The following is a 17,659-nucleotide window of genomic DNA, read 5'->3' as shown; positions in this document are numbered from 1 at the left end:
GGACAATTTAAATTCTGTCAATTAGGATCTATTAATTACAACTGACTAGGCAGCCGTGGTATGTAAGCTTCCACACATACTAAATGAACGCCACTGGCAGTCATCTGGGTTAAATGTTGTAGCGTGTACTGGGTGGGGTTTCTGAACGCGAGCTGTGGGTTGTATAGTGTCCCGCTCGGTCGTTATCTGAAAGGCGTGGCGTTGGTTGGCTTCGCGGGGAGTGGCGTCAGTGGAGCTGTTCAAAGCGCGGTGGTGCTGGAAAGAAACTCAGCGTCGTCGTCAGCAGTTGCAACGCGGAGCGGAAAGGCGGACCGCGGCGAAGGCGCAACGAAATCAATTATCTGGAAATAGCGAAAAATCAAGAAACTCACTTGTTAGAATCGCCGAATCGTGAGTATTGAAAATATGCCACCAGACCGGGTTAAAAAGGAAAAGTTGGGGAGGGAGAAGAAAGGGCAGCCTGGGGAAGAAGGGTTTGCCTGTGTTCGAGTGTATCAGCATCACGACCACTCTTCTTTGTGCCACTTGCACGACATCATACACTCGCTGGAAGGGGTTTGCTCTACATAACTGTGTTTCAGTGTTTATTGATCCATTATTTCACAAAACTGCACCGCCTCTGGCTTTAAATCTCTGCTTTCGTGGCACTATATGAAGGGTGACATTTGAATAATATTTGCATGTGTGAGGCTGTACAAGATCAGATTTTCAAAGCAGGTGCGCTTCTGTTTGTGTGAGCGCGCGCACGCGCGAGACCGATTGACCACTGATCCCACGCTGTTCTTTACAGCACACATTTGGTTGATCACTTATACAGAGAGCCATGCTTCGTTTTGATATCATCTGCAGTTATACAAGGCTGTAAGTCGACTTGAATCCGCCGAGCATAGGCAAGGTATGCGTTATCAATTTTTGCCAAATGTCTAACGTGGTTTTCCATCATTAATAATAATATGCCTCAGTATAATGTCTCTTAATTAAAAACTAATTCCTATATCAAAGGCGCATTCACAAGTAAAGGATGAAAGATGTTTAAATCTTCGAGATATAACACGATTTGTAACCTAAATCCGTGTATTCATTTGCATTTTCTTTCGAGCTTTCTCTAAGGTAAGACTGTACAGTGTAATAGTGGTTTGATTTAGCGTCCAATTTTAGTCACAGATCAAGGTGTGGCAGCTACGGCGCCAGTGTTTGCCTGACGTTTAAAAAGTCTGTTTCGTCTACCTTCCCAAAATCATGCAACCAGATGAAAACTATTCAGACTCAAAAGGTACATTATTCTCCGTTACAAGGGACTGACAGTGGCACACACTGTCTAAAAAGCTCTCAAAGTTGTTGCCATCCTTGGCTAAGTGAGATAAGCTCATCATCTCTTTCTCAATCAGACCATAAACACTTGATAATGTTTCCATTATAAAGTAATGATCCTCCTTCACTAATAGACACGTCATCGAATGGGGCGGAGTCAGGCACGTGCATGGTGGATACCTTATACCAGCCTGTGTGTTTACAAGTGAATTAGATGTTAATTACTTCCTTTGTAGTCAAACCTTGTTGCTGTGTTACCCAAACGTGAACCTTTCTAGCTGTTAATTTCTTTTGCTTGGTATTTTTTTTTTTTCACCTTAAAATCAACATGAAATCAAAATCAGCCCAATTTAGACTACTTTTGAATGTACATCCCGTTAAAGCTGATGCCAGTTTTCCGATCTTGAAATTCTTTGTCGTATCCCATCTTAAAATGCAGAGTCAACAATAAGTGAGCCATTTGTAGGTTGATATCACCTTAAAGTGTAACTCTGTGGCACTATCAAAACATTCCTCTGTTTATTTGAGCAGCCTGTCCAGTGAAAAGGGTCTGTCTGCATCCTGCAAGACTACTACAAGACACACCCACTACAAGACACACTCACTACAAGACACGCCCACTACAAGACACACCCACCACAAGACACACTCACTACAAGACACGCTCACTACAAGACACACCCACTACAAGACACGCCCACTACAATACATGCCCACTACAAGACACACTCACTACAAGACACGCTCACTACAAGACACGCCCACTACAAGACACACTCACTACAAGACACACTCACTACAAGACACGCCCACTACAAGACACACCCACTACAAGACACACTCACTACAAGACACGCTCACTACAAGACACGCCCACTACAAGACACACCCACTACAAGACACACCCACTACAAGACACACTCACTACAAGACACGTCCACTACAAGACACACTCACTACAAGACACGCTCACTACAAGACACACCCACTACAAGACACGCCCATTACAAGACACACCCACTACAAGACACACCCACTACAAGACACTCACTACAAGACACACCCACTACAAGACACACCCACTACAAGACACACTCACTACAAGACACGCTCACTACAAGACACGCCCACTACAAGACACACTCACTACAAGACACACGCACTACAAGACACACTCACTACAAGACACGCCCACTACAAGACACGCTCACTACAAGACACGCCCACTACAAGACACACTCAATACAAGACACATTCACTACAAGACACGCCCACTACAAGACACATTCACTACAAGACACACTCACTACAAGACACATTCACTACAAGACATGCCCACTACAAGACACACTCACTACAAGTTACGCCCCTTAAAATAACTGAGAAACACATAAGTCTTGCAACAGGATGTCACATTCAAACACTGTTTGTTGTGTTTATTTGGAGTGCTGCAGCAACCCTACACCTATCCCTACCCCTAAACCTAACTATAACCACAAACATTAAAAAAAAAGAAAAGTTTGTAAAATTAATAAACATTCCACAACTTAAAAGTTCTACTGAATACAATTATACTGCCGTGTCACTTGGTGGTGACAGTGAGAAGAAATGTGATGAAAATGAATAGTAGAGGAAGCTAGCGGTGCGCTAAGCTAATAGGCTAACCGGTTAGCTTGTGAGTAAACTGAAGGAACAGAACAGAGAAATTTGTAATTTCACCATTTATATGTGACATATAATTTAAAAGTTATTATTTGTTATATTTACACAGTTAAGGCAACGTGAATCATACAGCTATTGCATAGGATTTTAAAAGCCATTTTAGCCAATAGAATCGCTTTACGATCCAAGGGGTCGTTCCTTGTAGTAGGTGTGTCATGTAGTGAGTGTTCAGATAGGCTGAGTTCAGAATGGCAAATTTCCCAGACTACTCTTACTGTTTCTGCCATGTCTGTCTATGGCAGAAATAGTAAGAGTAGTATGATATAATGCTATTCCGAACTTGACCATACACTTGCATCCAGCCCGACACAGCAACACTGGCTCAAATAAATGCATGAGTTTGGGGCGGGACTATCTGTTTGTACAGCTAATGGAAGTTGGGGGAATTTGGTGATGCTAGTGACACATAAATGATACTTAAGCTTGAGTTGTCTTTGAAATCTTTCATCAAAATGTAATAACTTCCTCTGCTTCTGAAACGTGTTTCACAAATCCCTCGAAATTTCAACCTCTCCCTTTCAAAAACCTGGCTACAATCTGGGGCCTCATTTATAAAACGTACGTACAGTACGATCAGATTTTATCCAAAATTCCATGGATTTGATCCTACGTCAAAAGAGAGAAACAAATCGGGATTTATAAAGGCAGAAACTGATGTGAAAATGTTCTTATGCGTACGTCAACTGGCAAGCTTGTGTACAAACGTTTTTTGTGCTTATGCTCTGGTGTGCCAGTGCGCGCTGACTTAAGTTTTTGATTTTTAGTGATGCAAATACCAGTCAGTTACTGAGTACCAGTCAGTGTTTTATTTGGGATATCCGCTGTAACAGAATATGTATTGAGCCCTTTCTGCATGTTTTTATAATAAATTAATTTTGAGACATACAAGAAAACAGGCAGGTTTAATATATGGTATGTAACATTTTTGGAGCGAGGAGGAGGACAGATAGCTAAACATAGCTAAATCAATATGCATATGGTTAAAAAGCACCGCAACAGTCTCCTATTTAAAACTTGTCTACATTTTTTATTTATCTATTCATCCTTCAGCCTCTTGTCAGCTTTTGTTGGAGACATTAATAAAAATGATTGATTTGACTAAATTGCAGCATAATCAATGGCAAAAGCGAACAGAAGAGAACAGCGGGAAAGAATGCACATGCAATTTATACAGAACACGATTGCCATTTAGACTATTCATATTTCATTATATGTAAAAGAGCATTTAAACCTCTTTTTAGAATTAAGGTTTAGCAGGAATATGGACACTGGTTGAAGAATGGTGTGAATTTACAGTAAACGCGGTCAATGAATATATTTATTGTTGATAATGAAAATGAATTAACTGATGATGAGTTGCTGAATAGGATGCATTTTATGGGGAGACACCAGTAGCTGCACTCACTTTTTTAGAAAACCTTGCCAGCCGCACAAAAACATTCCATATGAATGAATGAATGTACGAATGAATAACATGCACATGCCCTTTTATTGTATTCTGTCTCACCATATTAGGATTGTTGTGGCCATTCTGTAGGTAGAGTCTGCATGTTTTTTAAGATGAATTGCAATCTATAAAGTGGGATGCATTTAGGAAAAAGTTTTGTACGTATGGATGTTTTATTTATTTATTTTATTTATTTAGGAAATTGTCATACATTCACATTTAAGATAATTTTACAAACATCGTTATAATTGAGGTACATAGTATGTATGGTATGTAGTTTCATGATCCAGTCACTTTGTGATGGATAAAATCAAGCCCTGCCTTACATTTTTTCTTGATGAATATCTTTTTTCCACTTGGAAATATGTCTGATGTGGCAAACTGCATTTTAGATTTGGATTAGCTATTAAACCACCCATGTAGCCTCCAGATTTATAGAGGCCTACTTTTCCTCTAGTCTTTAGAGAGCCTCTCAAGATAGGCATTAGGCCAAGTCACGACAGTGGGCGAGGGGAAATGTGATCACTGTATTGAAATTAGCGATGACGCAGTGCTAATCCAACACAGTGGGCAATTTCTCACTGGATTCGCTGAAGTTTCACTTTTAGAGCACATTATCTGAAAATGAGACAACAGAAGGAAACAACACAACACTGGTTAGTGTCAAATACTGTAGTCAGTGTGCCAAAATGGCCATCAAGTAGTGTCCACGTGGGGTATAGACATTCCTTTAGTATAATTATGCCAAAGCCATTAGAGGAACAGCTGAGAAGAGCTTGTGTCGATCTTATATGCTTCTTAAGAGCTCAAAAGCATGATACATTTAATCTGCCTGAGAATGATGTGCCTTAGTGAAAGCCACAAAATAAATCTCTTGTCTTTCTCATAGAATGATATAATAGAATTCTTAAAGGCTATTAGCTTCAAGGCCGTCTATATGCTAGTGTACTCCTGAAAGTTGACTAAAAGAACTTTTAGCAGGAATACGCATTTAGAAGTTACAGTCTTTCTCTTCAGGAATAATGGAGCAAAAATATTGATGATTTATCTTGCACTGAGGGGGCGTATCCAAACTTTTGTCCAATAAAATGCTCTCTAGAATGAGAATGTCCTTCCTCTCAAAGCGATATTCCGTGTTCAATAAAAGTTAAGCTCAATGGACAGCATTTGTGGCATAAAGTTGATTACCACATAAATTAATCTCAATTCATCACTCCGTTTCTTTACAAAAAGCAAACATCTAGGTTACAGTGAGACACTTACAATGGAAATGAATTTGGCCAATCAGTAAATGTTAAAATACTAAATTTTTCAAAAGACAAGCCTCAAGACGTAAACAATATGTGTGTTAACATGATATTAGTTACTAACCTCGTTCTGTTTTGCATGTGTTCATTTCTAAACTCAGGAGACCGTATATAGATGGTCTCCATCTGTTTTTCTTTACCCTCTTATTTTGTGTAGTATCTTGATCAGGAGCAGTAAGTGTGTGTGCACACTCATGTATTGATTTTTTTTTTTATGTTGTGACGGTGGTCCTTTCACATATGCCAACACATACACCCTCAAACACACACCCACCCACACAGTTCCTTACCTAAGAAAAATAATATGGTGTAGAAGAACGTGGCTTTAAGTGCTGAATATAGCACATTTCACCATGTCATTTTCTTTAATCTTGGTCACAAATGGGAATACTTAAGAATCTGTCAACAACAATCCCATGTGGCAACAGGGTGAATTTTGAAAGTGACGTTGCAGTCTATTTTAAGGACAGGACTTTAGTTTTGGTACAGGTCTACAGACGTTACACAAGGGGAGTGCTTGGCAAGATATAGGGCAGGTATGGCACAAGGTGTCTGATTGAGAGTAAGTGCGTGAAAGTGTGTTTGTTTTGGGCACAGAACAGTATGTTCAGGTTCATTCAAACACTGTGCTGAATTTCAAGGATGCTGCTGAGTGTTGAATGAGTGGGTTGTGAATGCACATTGAATGCATTCTACACTACATGAGGTTTGCTTGTTTTTTCGTGCTGTGAGGAGCAAAAGTAATGTTTGAAAGAGGAGGAAAGAGATTCTTGCACCCGTTGAAGAGCTTACATGTCAATTCTGGAAGACGAGTGAGCACAATGTTAAATAACCTAAATTAATGTTTGCACATGGAAATTTAGTTTAGAAATATATGCAAAAATGCTTACATCATTTTCTTATTCAGTATTTTTTTGTCTTGTTTTCCAGAAAAAAAAATCTAAGCATCCTCAAAACAAGATACAGAAGTAAAATTGCCACATATTAAAGATATTAAAGACTTTGTTCAGAGTATATACACTCACTGAGCATTTTATAAGGAACACTACGGTCCAAATAAAATGCCTGACGTGGTCTTCTGCTGTTGTAACCCATTCACCTCAAGGTTTGACGTGTTGTGCATTCTGAGATGCTATTCTGCTCACTACAATTGTACAGAGTGATTATCTGAGTTACCATAGCCTTTATGTCAGCTCAAACCAGTCTGGCCATTCTCCGGTGACCTCTCTAATCAACAAGGCGTTTCCGTCCGCAGAACTGCAACTCACTGGATGTTTTTTGTTTTTGCCACCATTCTGAGTAAAAACTAGAGACTGTTGTGTGTTAAAATCCCAGAAGATCAGCAGTTACAGAAATACTCAAACCAGCCCATCTGGCATCAACAATCACGCCACGCTTGAAATTACTGAGATCACATTTTTTCCCCATTCTGATGGTTGATGTGAACATTAACTGAAGCTGAAAAATGATTATATGCATTGCATTGATACCAAACATTTGGCTGATTAGATAATCGGACGAATAAGTAGGTGTACAGGTGTTCCTAATAAAGTGCTAAGTGAGTGTACTATAAATGTTTAGTTTTCATACACCATTCACCACCATTTTGTACACGATTAGTTTGTTTTCTTGTTTTTAGCTTAAATCTCACCAAATTTTGTGAGGTTTATACTTAAAGTTGCACTATGTATGATTTTTTGATTCAAAACAATGTCCTTACCTTACCCCGATTCATTTCGGTTAGCCTATAAAAAATCATTTGTATTTTGAGCTGTCGGGTTGGATTTGGTGCAAAATCGCTGGCTTATGTCGTTCCTCTTTGCATCATGATGTCATGTCCGTAAACACAGAAAAGAAGTGCCGGCTGTCACGTGTTCTGGCTGAGGACGCTGTTCAGTTCAGTCAGCCACAATCACACAGTTCAGGATGGCATCTTTGCAGTCTAGATGGATCTGTTATCCATTTGGCGAAGTTGTTTACCTGCTATAATGCATGGAATTGGATACAGTATGTTGTCTGGTAGGGGTAATGCTTTTATGAATCGAACATTACTCATGTGTTTACGACTGCAATCCATTGTCAGAGGAATTACTGTGCATGTTTACTGATACGTATGACTTCTGAAATTGACTTCTTGTACATAATATTTTCATGTTTAATAAAGTGTTTTTTATCCCAATTATTGCTCGTTTTATGTTTTTAGTTTACAGTGTTATTAGGCCTACAGTTTCACTTGCTTTATCAGCTGCCATGTTTTTTGTTTTAGTCACTTTTAGTCTTTTGACAAAAATGTCCTTTAAATATAGTCAATATTTTGTTATGTTATATTCATTCATTTTAGTCAGTTTTACAAAAATGACACAATTTTAGTCAACGAAAATAATATCGCTTACTTGACGATGACGTGCAAAATGGACAAAAAAAGTGTCAAACTTTAACAGACCAAACTTTAATCAAATATTCAAATATTTAGAAAAAAAATGCATAAACATTTTCTAATGTAAACATGTATCAACCATACAGTATAAATGTACATAGGCCTACTGTCCTTGTTATGAAAAACCTGAGCTCCTGAAATAATAATGAATAGATTGAAATATTATCTACTTTTTAGAAGTTAACCTTTATTCTGAATTATTCATGCTTTAGAGACTTATTCATTTTCCATGAAAGGATATTACATTGCGTGTAGCATGTTTTTATGGAAACAGTGTATTCACAACACAAGTTACGCAACGCAAATTACGATTCTTCCGACTAGCGCATCATTTAATTCAAGTTCATGTGTTCATTTGTTTCGTTGTGCAGATTTGTCAAGTTGTTCCATAAATGTTGTGGATATACTGATGAATCACATGTATAAATAGGATGTGTTTGAATGAGGTATTTACCCTGTTTTAAAGCAGTTCATTTTGCCGGTGTTAGCAAGTTCAACTCACGCAGCTTAAGCAGAGAAATGCCCAACACACTGGATTAATGGATTTAATGAATCCATATCTAATATCTTCTTCTATTTACAGATTATCAAGATGTTTCTTCTTCTGTTTTTATCTCGCACTGTTAATATCTTGCAGTATAAGTTTTATCGTCATATTTTCATCAACAATATGCTTTAATAAAATAATTTACTAATCTTCATGATGCGCCTTTTTCGTCTCGTCTTCATTATCGTTGATGAAATCATAAAACCTTTAGTCAAGAAAACGTTTTCATTATTGATTTCGTTGACAAGATTAATAATGTCGAATAATAACTCGAATCAGCAGTATCATGAGTTTCACCTCTTAAAATGATAAGTATAATACAATACAAACATTAATAGTCGATAAAACACTTGAATAATCATATTAAAATATACTTGTAACTGGTGGTGATTCAGGAGAGTCCCTGTTCTCTATGTAAAAGCGCTTTAAGTGTAGTGTCAAAAAAGTGTACAATTCATTCATTCAAAATATGTAAATAAGAGTGTTGATCAAAGCAAGTAATATTTCATTTTTAAATGTTTAATCATATAACATAATAATATCAACATGTAAATAGCTCATTATAAATCCAACTCTGAATATCTTCCAGTCATGATCACACAAGCAATGTCCAGGTAACCTCAAATCATGAGATTCATCCGCCAGAGAAGTAATGTAATGTAATGTCGAAACATGTCGAAAACCAACTTGAGGACATTTGGAGTAGTCCTTAATATTTTGAAAAGCTTGAATAAAATCATGTTTTACTTCAAATGTAATGCTATTAAAATTTTTTGTGAAGGTTAGGTTTAGGGTTTGGGTTGGGATTCAGCAAATACCATCATCTCGGTATAACAATCATGACATCTTTGAGATGTCCTTAATAATATAGTAAAACCAATGAGTGTGTGTGTGTGTGTCTGTGCTGGCTGATGTTGGCAGTGCTCTGTGAACAGACTGTGTGAACATGGACAGATTAGATGTCCTCTGTGGTACACAGGGAAATATAAATGCAACGAGAAAGAAGGATTTGGTTTTTGTTCAGTTAATCTGCCAGAGCAGTGCGATATGATTGTGTGTGTGTGTGTGTGTGTGTGTGTGTGTGTGTGTGTGTGTGTGTGTAAAAGCCCTTGCAGGTCATTTGTAGAACATTGGGTCTTTGCTCAGCTCTGGTTTTAACATTACCTAGCCAACCTTCCATTAATGGATTGACAGGCATTTGGTAAGGTGATATGTTATTAATAATAATGGTGATAATAATAATTGTGGGAACCACTTGAATAGAGGCTGTCACGTTTGACGATATCAAAGCATGATGTAGTTGTAAAGAAAAATATAATTTTTAGAACAAGAATTTTAACATTTTCTGAAGAGCTTGCCACTACAATGTGAGGGTGTTCTGGGTGGTTGGCAGGGCATTGCTATTGGGGTTGCTAAGGAGTTCTGAGTGTTTGTTAGTTGGCTGAAACCTAGTTGCTAGGGTGTTCTAGGTGGTTTCTATGGCCTTGCTAGGGTCTAAGTTTTGCCTAAGCCAAAAAAGCTCATCTTCAAGTCTCATTGATATTCTCGTCCCAATATGGATATTATTCCATCCATCCATCCATCCATCCATCCATCCTCTGGTTATATGGAGCTACAGTACCCAGTAGAGAGCTATAATGTTAGACTGGTACCCATGCTTTGCGTTTGCTCTCTTTAACTCTACTTTCAATCCTATTTAAGGACTGTGGTTCTGGGAGAACCTCCAGTTAAGACTCTCAGCCCAGCAGAGAGACGCCAGTTGTGGGTGTTCGCTCAAGGACATGACTGTTGGTAGATTACTGAGGATGCTTTGGTTCTGAACCACCCTAATTCACCCTGCCCTTTCCGTCAGTGGCCAGTGAGCACAGCAGTGAGGTCTGTCATTACCTTCAGGACATGAGCTGACCTCAAAACAGTTAAGAAGCTTTGGTGAAGAGATGTACGTCTGTGCAAATTTTGGAAATACGTGTATGGGCATGTGTGTTTGCAAACGTACTGTAGTAGCTCCAAAAAGTATTTGGACACTTTAGATACAGTTAAAATCTATGAAATTCATTGCATTAGATAAAAAATACAATGTCAAACCAAAGGAGGCCAACATTTTGCCTTTTGTGGTCCAGAAAGAAACAATGGACATGTTCTACTAACATTTGACAACCAGAAATTAGTCTTCATTTTGAACAGTATGTCTGTTGTTTGAAAAGTGCTTGTGCTATATGTCTTTAAAATGAATCCTACTTTTTTTTTTAATGCATTGCAATTTCTCATTGGGGACTTAAAATTATTTTTGTGTGTGGCACATGAAAGTGTGCTGATTAAAGGCGTCTGTGTGTGTGTGTATGTATGTAATTAAGGAACTTGATGGTCTCCTGCTATTATAAACATGGAAACTAGCTCTACACATCAGAGCCATATGGATGTTAATGTGGGTTGCTGCGGTGTCAGGCAGCAGGAGAGGGTTGTTGTAGGTGCTGGTATGCTATCACAGAACTTGTTCTGATCAGCAGGAGAAAGAAAAGAACATGTACTGTCTCTCTGCTGCTGGGACAACCTCGCTCTCCCTTTCTGCCACAGGGCCATATGACTCGCTGCTCACCTCTGTACCCTTTGCCAGAGCGGTGCAGTTTGGGTTTTAGGGTGGTTTCCCTGGCAACTCTCTTCTTGTATGCTTGAGTTCGCAATGACAACGCCCCCCTTTCCACCCCTCCCGTTCTCTACTTGAGCTCTTGGCTGTGCCTGCCTTGTTCTGTTCATCTGCTGTGGCTGTGATGTATTAAGACATAAGAGATCAGGTGCTCCCTATGAGACACATAAACACTGACTGTTTCAAACTGCATGATCTGAACTCTGTGAGACACTTTGGGAACTAAATTTTATGTGTGCAGTGTAAGCATTCACAAAAAAGTACCATGTTTTTGAGCATGTACCATGGTAGGACCATGGTATTTATTGAAGTACCTTAGAGTAGTGATTAACTAATAAATCTGCCAGGCTGATTAATGGGCCAATATTTGGCCGTTTTAAGATTATTGGCACTGGGCAGATAAAAATGTATCTGAAATTAAGTCTGGAAACTAGGTCTGATCATTGATCAAATAGGTACACTTTGTATATACCGGGACAGGAAGCTTGGCCTAAAGTTTTTGTACATGGAATGCATAGCTAAAGAATCATGTTACTGTATCTACATCTACAGTCATTTTTGAGTGGCTCGTTGTATGTATTGCAGCAGTTTCCTGGTGAAATAAACAGTTGAGGTGCTACAACAATAATGACTTGTATTCACTTTCACACAAATCACAAGTAAAACAGTAGATTATAATTTCATAAACACTGACTTTTCGCCTATTCCTCACACAATGCTATCGCATGACATCTAAACACTTTGACTATAGTGCATGACTTGTAAAGCAATACATTTTACACATCTCTTTGAGTCCAGAAGAGCATACATAAGTGACCACAAAATTAAGTGGTTCCTTCAGCAATTGAGTTTTTCATGTCACATTTGCTTTTTCTGACACAATCTGTAAGGTTTAAGGTTTAGAGTAGGGAGGTAGGGTTTGATGATTTAAAACTCGATAGAGCATTAACGTTAAAGGGTAGTTCACCTAAAAATGAAAATTCTCTCATCATTTACATTTCCTGTAAATTTCCACTTTCACATTCTTCTTTTGTTTTTGGTGATTCACATTCTTTGTGCATATCGCCACCTACTGGGCAGGGAGGAGAATTTATAGTAAAAAAGGACTTAAATATTGATCTGTTTCTCAACCATACCTATCATATCCCTCCTGAAGATATGGGTTTAACCACTGGAGTCGTATTGATTACTTTTATGCTGCCTTTATGTGCTTTTTGGACCTTCAGAGTTCTGGCCACCATTCACTTGCATTGTATGGACCTACAGAGCTGACACATATATATATATATATATATATATATATATATATATATATATATATATATATATATATATATATATATATATATATATATATATATATATATATATATATATATATATATAATTGTTTTTTTTTGTTTTCTAAAAATCTTCATTTGTGTTCAGCAGAAGAAAGAAACTCTTAAACATCTGGGATGGCATGAGGGTAAGAAAATGATGAATTTTCATTTTGGGTGAACTATCCCTTTAAGAACTTCCTCTATTTGGAAGAAAATTAACTTGATTTTAGCATCACGATATTTCACATCGGAACTGCTGCAAAACCTGTAAAGAACCTTGTAATATTATTAGGCAAAACATTTAGCCACAGTCACGTAATTTTCATAAGTTCACACTGATTTAAATAATCACATAATTTCAAATTGTTATATACAGTTTCAAAAAAATTTAATCTGACCTTGATGGAATGGGTAGTATGAATGCACAATAAATGGTTTATGACTATATTGTATTGGCCAATATTAGCATTTTGTAGTATTATATGCATCAATCTGTTTTGGCAGATATCTGAAGCATTTTTTTCCAATTCAAACAATAAATTATTTATGCCAGGTTACAATAGTATTCAGCTGTTATCGGTCTTAATCTAATTTACATTAAAATTATTTAATTTTCTGATTTACTTGATGTACAATTCTAGTGTGAAGATTCCACTGTAAACACTTTTTTAAAACAACACATAAAACCATAGAGATCTATAATATCAGTCATTATATTGATTATTGGTCAAATAGCTATATCAGTGCATCTCTAATGGAAATTTGTCCATGTAGGCTATCTGTGGCAAAAATATTTAACCAGTGAAGACTAGTAAGCAAATGTATCATTTGCATCACAGCTGAAGAACATTTGTATGAAATGTTTGATTGTGGCTTGTTTTCCCTTTCCTATAAATGTTTAGATGACAAGTGTTGACTGTAGTATACTTTAAATCTGTCTTCAAAATGCAGTAGCTAAATCCACTAGAAAAAAATGAGAAAACTCTGTAAACTATATAAAATATCTGCACTGTAGATCTACATGTTATATGACTATATGTAGTCTCTAGAGAGAGTATGGGCGCATGTGCACACATGTATTTTTTTATTATTTTTTTGCACATATGCCTGTTTTAGAAAGCAGGTCAGGATTTATTGATTTGCAAGTAGTTTTTGTGTTTAGAAGTCTGAAAGCAATTTGTATTTGTGTGGGTCACAAGCATACAGATGGAAAAAGGGCGAGACAGAGATGAGATGAGATGAGATGGGGAGAGGAAGAGAACCGGGTTAGAAGACCACAGAGAAAATATCATGGGCTTTAGGGGGGTGTGCGCTCATATGGGCCACTGTCGAAGCGCATGATGAGTAATACTGAATCATCAACATAATCCTCTGCACGTTATTCCACAAACCAAAGGATCTGTGTGTAGCAGCTTTAATTCATTCATAGACAAATACATGCAAACTTTCCATATATATATATATATATATTTGTATAGTTATTTTTAAAATAGAAGCATTTTTCTAATTTAATACAATTTGAATTTTGAAAACAACTTGAATTTCTTAGTATTTGGTATGTCCCCCTTTTGCTTTAACCCTTATGTTGGGGGGGGGGGGGGACTAGTTTAAAACACTTGTGTCAGGTTCTCAGAAATGTAAACTTGGTGTCCAGTTTGGTTTAATACATTTTTGAAAAACATTTATAGCATTTTCTATAAAAAAAATAAATAAATAAAAATAACTAAACAATTTAAACCTTGAAGTATGAATATGAGAGTATGAACAACTTAATCATTCATTTCTATAATGTTTTTAAACACATTTTTCAAGGTAAAACATATTTTTTGAATAAATATTATGAGTTTTTGAGTAAAAAATAACAAGAAGTTTTCTCAGGGTTACATCATATGACTTGAACAAAATGTGCCTTTTCATAAAACTGTCAAAATAAATATCAGATGTTTGAAAGCTTCACGCTCAGTCATGGGGGTCTAAAGGTGTCCGCTCTGTTTTATGGTTTTTATGGTCAACATAAACAACAAAATGGCTACCTACATGTTGGTTACACCCAATGACTTTGATTTGGTGGACAAAAGTGTTTTTAAAATATGAATCATATTTTAAATCACAATTGTTTCACTACTTATTTTTTTAAGAAATAACAAAAAAAGATTATTCTGCACTAGAAAATGTCTATATGATCATATTGAAGGATCATATGAAAGTCAGAAATTGAAAATACGCTCATCATAGAAGAGGTGAATTCAAGTTTGTGTGAAATGTATTTTTTTATGTATTTTTAATTTAATAGATCTGGACAAAAATGAGCATCAATTCATTGACCCTTAGGACACAGGGCCATAATATGCACCTGTTACCCTCCACCTTTATGATGAATCTTGTGAAAAGAATCCATGTTATGATCATGAAAAAGTTTTTTTTTTTCTAGATCGCTCACCCACTGTCACAGGCATAATTTTTTTCTATTACAATAAACTAGTAAAGTAAGTTTGGGCTGTTTTTGTGAAGGATGCTTAAACAGTGATGTAAAAAATTGTTCTACACACAGAAGCGTTTTATGGGCGAAACCCTTAAAATAGTTTGAATTAAAAACATGTACATGTTGTAACTCGTCGTAGCAGTATCTTAACTTCTGTTCTCTTCTTTTTAAAGAAAGACAAAATATTTTCTTGAACTGTTTTCGCCCATTTTTAAAAGTGCGTGAAACTTTTTGAAAATTGCATTACCTTCAGTAGCGTAAGTTTCATGTGAACACTATGAAGGAAAAGTCATCGCTAAACGTCTCGGTTACATACATAACCTCGGTTCCCTGAGGCAAAGGGAATGAGACATTGCGTTTATTAACACATACAGTGCATCCGGAAAGTATTCACAGTGCTTCACTTTTTCCACATTTTGTTATGCCTTATTCCAAAATGGATTAAATTCATTATTTTCCTCAAAATTCTACAAACAATACCTCATAATGACAATGTGAAAGAAGTTTTTGAAATCTTTGCAAATTTATTAAAAATAAAAAAACGAAAAACAAATCACATGTACATAAGTATTCATAGCCTTTGCTCAATACTTTGTTGAAGCACCTTTGGCACCAATTACAGCCTCAAGTCTTTTTGAGTATGATGCTACAAGCTTGGCACACCTATTTTTGGGCAGTTTCTCCCATTCTTCTTTGCAGGACCTCTCAAGCTCCATCAGGTTGGATGGGGAGTGTTCATGAAATCAGCCATTTTCAGATCTCTCCAGAGATCGGGTTCAAGTCTGGGCTCTGGCTGGGCCACTCAAGGACATTCACAGAGTTGTCCCGGAGCCACTCCTTTGTTATCTTGGCTGTGTGCTTAGGGTCGTTGTCCTGTTGAAAGATGAACCTTCGCCCCAGTCTGAGGTCCAGAGTGCACTGGAGCAGGTTTTCATCAAGGATGTCTCTGTATATTGCTGCATTCATCTTTCCCTCGATCCTGACTAGTCTCCCAGTTCCTGCCACTGAAAAACATCCCCACAGCATGATGCTGCCACCACCATGCTTCACTGTAGAGATGGTATTGGCCAGGTGATGAGCGGTGCCTGATTTCCTCCAGACATGACGCTTGCCATTCAGGGCAAAGAGTTCAGTCTTTGTTTCTCATGGTCTGAGAGTCCTTCAGGTGCCTTTTGGCAAACTCCAGGCGGGCTGTCATGTGCCTTTTACTGAGGAGTGGCTTCCGTCTGGCCACTCTACCATACAGGCCTGATTGGTGGAGTGCTGCAGAGATGGTTGTTCTTCTGGAAGTTTCTCCTCTCTCCACAGAGAAATGCTGGAGCTCTATCAGAGTGACCATTGGGTTCTTGGTCACCTCCCTGACTAAGGCCCTTCTTCCCCGATCGCTCAGTTTAGCCAGGCGGCCAGCTCTAGGAAGAGTCCTGGTGGTTCCAAACTTCTTCCATTTATGGATGATGGAGGCCACTGTGCTCATTGGGACCTTCAATGCTGCAGACATTTTTCTGTACCCTTCCCCAGATCTGTGCCTCGATACAATCCTGTCTCGGAGGTCTACAGACAATTCCTTGGACTTCATGGCTTGGTTTGTGCTCTGACATGCACTGTTAACTGTGGGACCTTATATAGACAGGTGTGTGCCTTTCCAAATCATGTCCAATCAACTAAATTTACCACAGGTGGACTCCAATCAAGTTGTAGAAACATCTCAAGGATGATCAGTGGAAACAGGATGTACCTGAGCTCAATTTTGAGTGTCATTGCAAAGGCTGTGAATACTTATGTACATGTGATTTTTTTAATTTTTAATTTTTAATACATTTGCAAAGATTTCAAACAAACTTCTTTCACGTTGTCATTATGTGGTATTGTTTGTAGAATTTTGAGTAAAATAATGAATTTAATCCATTATGGAATAAGGCTGTAACATAACAAAATGTGGAAAAAGTGAAGCGCTGTGAATACTTTCTGGATGCACTGTATGGGGAGAGCCTTCTTACACATCCTAGTTGAAACCTCTCTACAATAATGCCAATATTCTCCGCAGTGAGTGACTCTCGTGTTGGGCCAGGAGGGGAGCACTCAGAATGAATATATGAACTATAGTCATATAGTATGAATATATGAATATACGCTTGTGTAAAAAGATGGGGAGCTCGTCATTAAAGGGAAGAGCATAAGTATATATATTTGGCCAATGAATAGCAAGTGCTCTAAACAGAGAGGACTTGTGAAGAAAGAGACGTTACATCTCAAAAGTGTGCTTTAACACCAACTGGACAAGTCTTACCCTGTGACTCATAAGCCAGGTCAATTGCATCGGCAATCCAGTGAGAAAGTCTTTGCTTGGAGACAGACATTCCTTTTGTGTGTCCTCCATAGCATATAAAGAGCTGATCAGACAGTCTGAACTGGCGTGTACACTCAACGTATGTGTGTAGTG

At 37.6% G+C, this 17,659-nt stretch overlaps 1 protein-coding gene across 1 annotated transcript in view; it reads left to right on the top strand.

The window, feature by feature from the left end:
* Positions 1-243: 243 nt before the first annotated feature.
* LOC127436143 (sphingomyelin phosphodiesterase 3-like) overlaps positions 244-17,659 on the top strand; it is a 59,856-nt gene continuing 42,440 nt past the window's right edge. The window contains exon 1 of the mRNA XM_051690093.1: positions 244-390. The gene's annotated coding sequence lies outside the window, so the exon portion shown is untranslated. The remainder of the gene's footprint in view (positions 391-17,659) is intronic.

This window comes from Myxocyprinus asiaticus, chromosome 46 (genome assembly GCF_019703515.2).
Source record: "Myxocyprinus asiaticus isolate MX2 ecotype Aquarium Trade chromosome 46, UBuf_Myxa_2, whole genome shotgun sequence".
Taxonomy (NCBI): Eukaryota; Metazoa; Chordata; class Actinopteri; order Cypriniformes; family Catostomidae; genus Myxocyprinus; species Myxocyprinus asiaticus.
The sequence above is the reverse complement of the archived record's forward strand: the minus strand, read 5'-3'. Positions and strand labels throughout refer to the sequence as shown.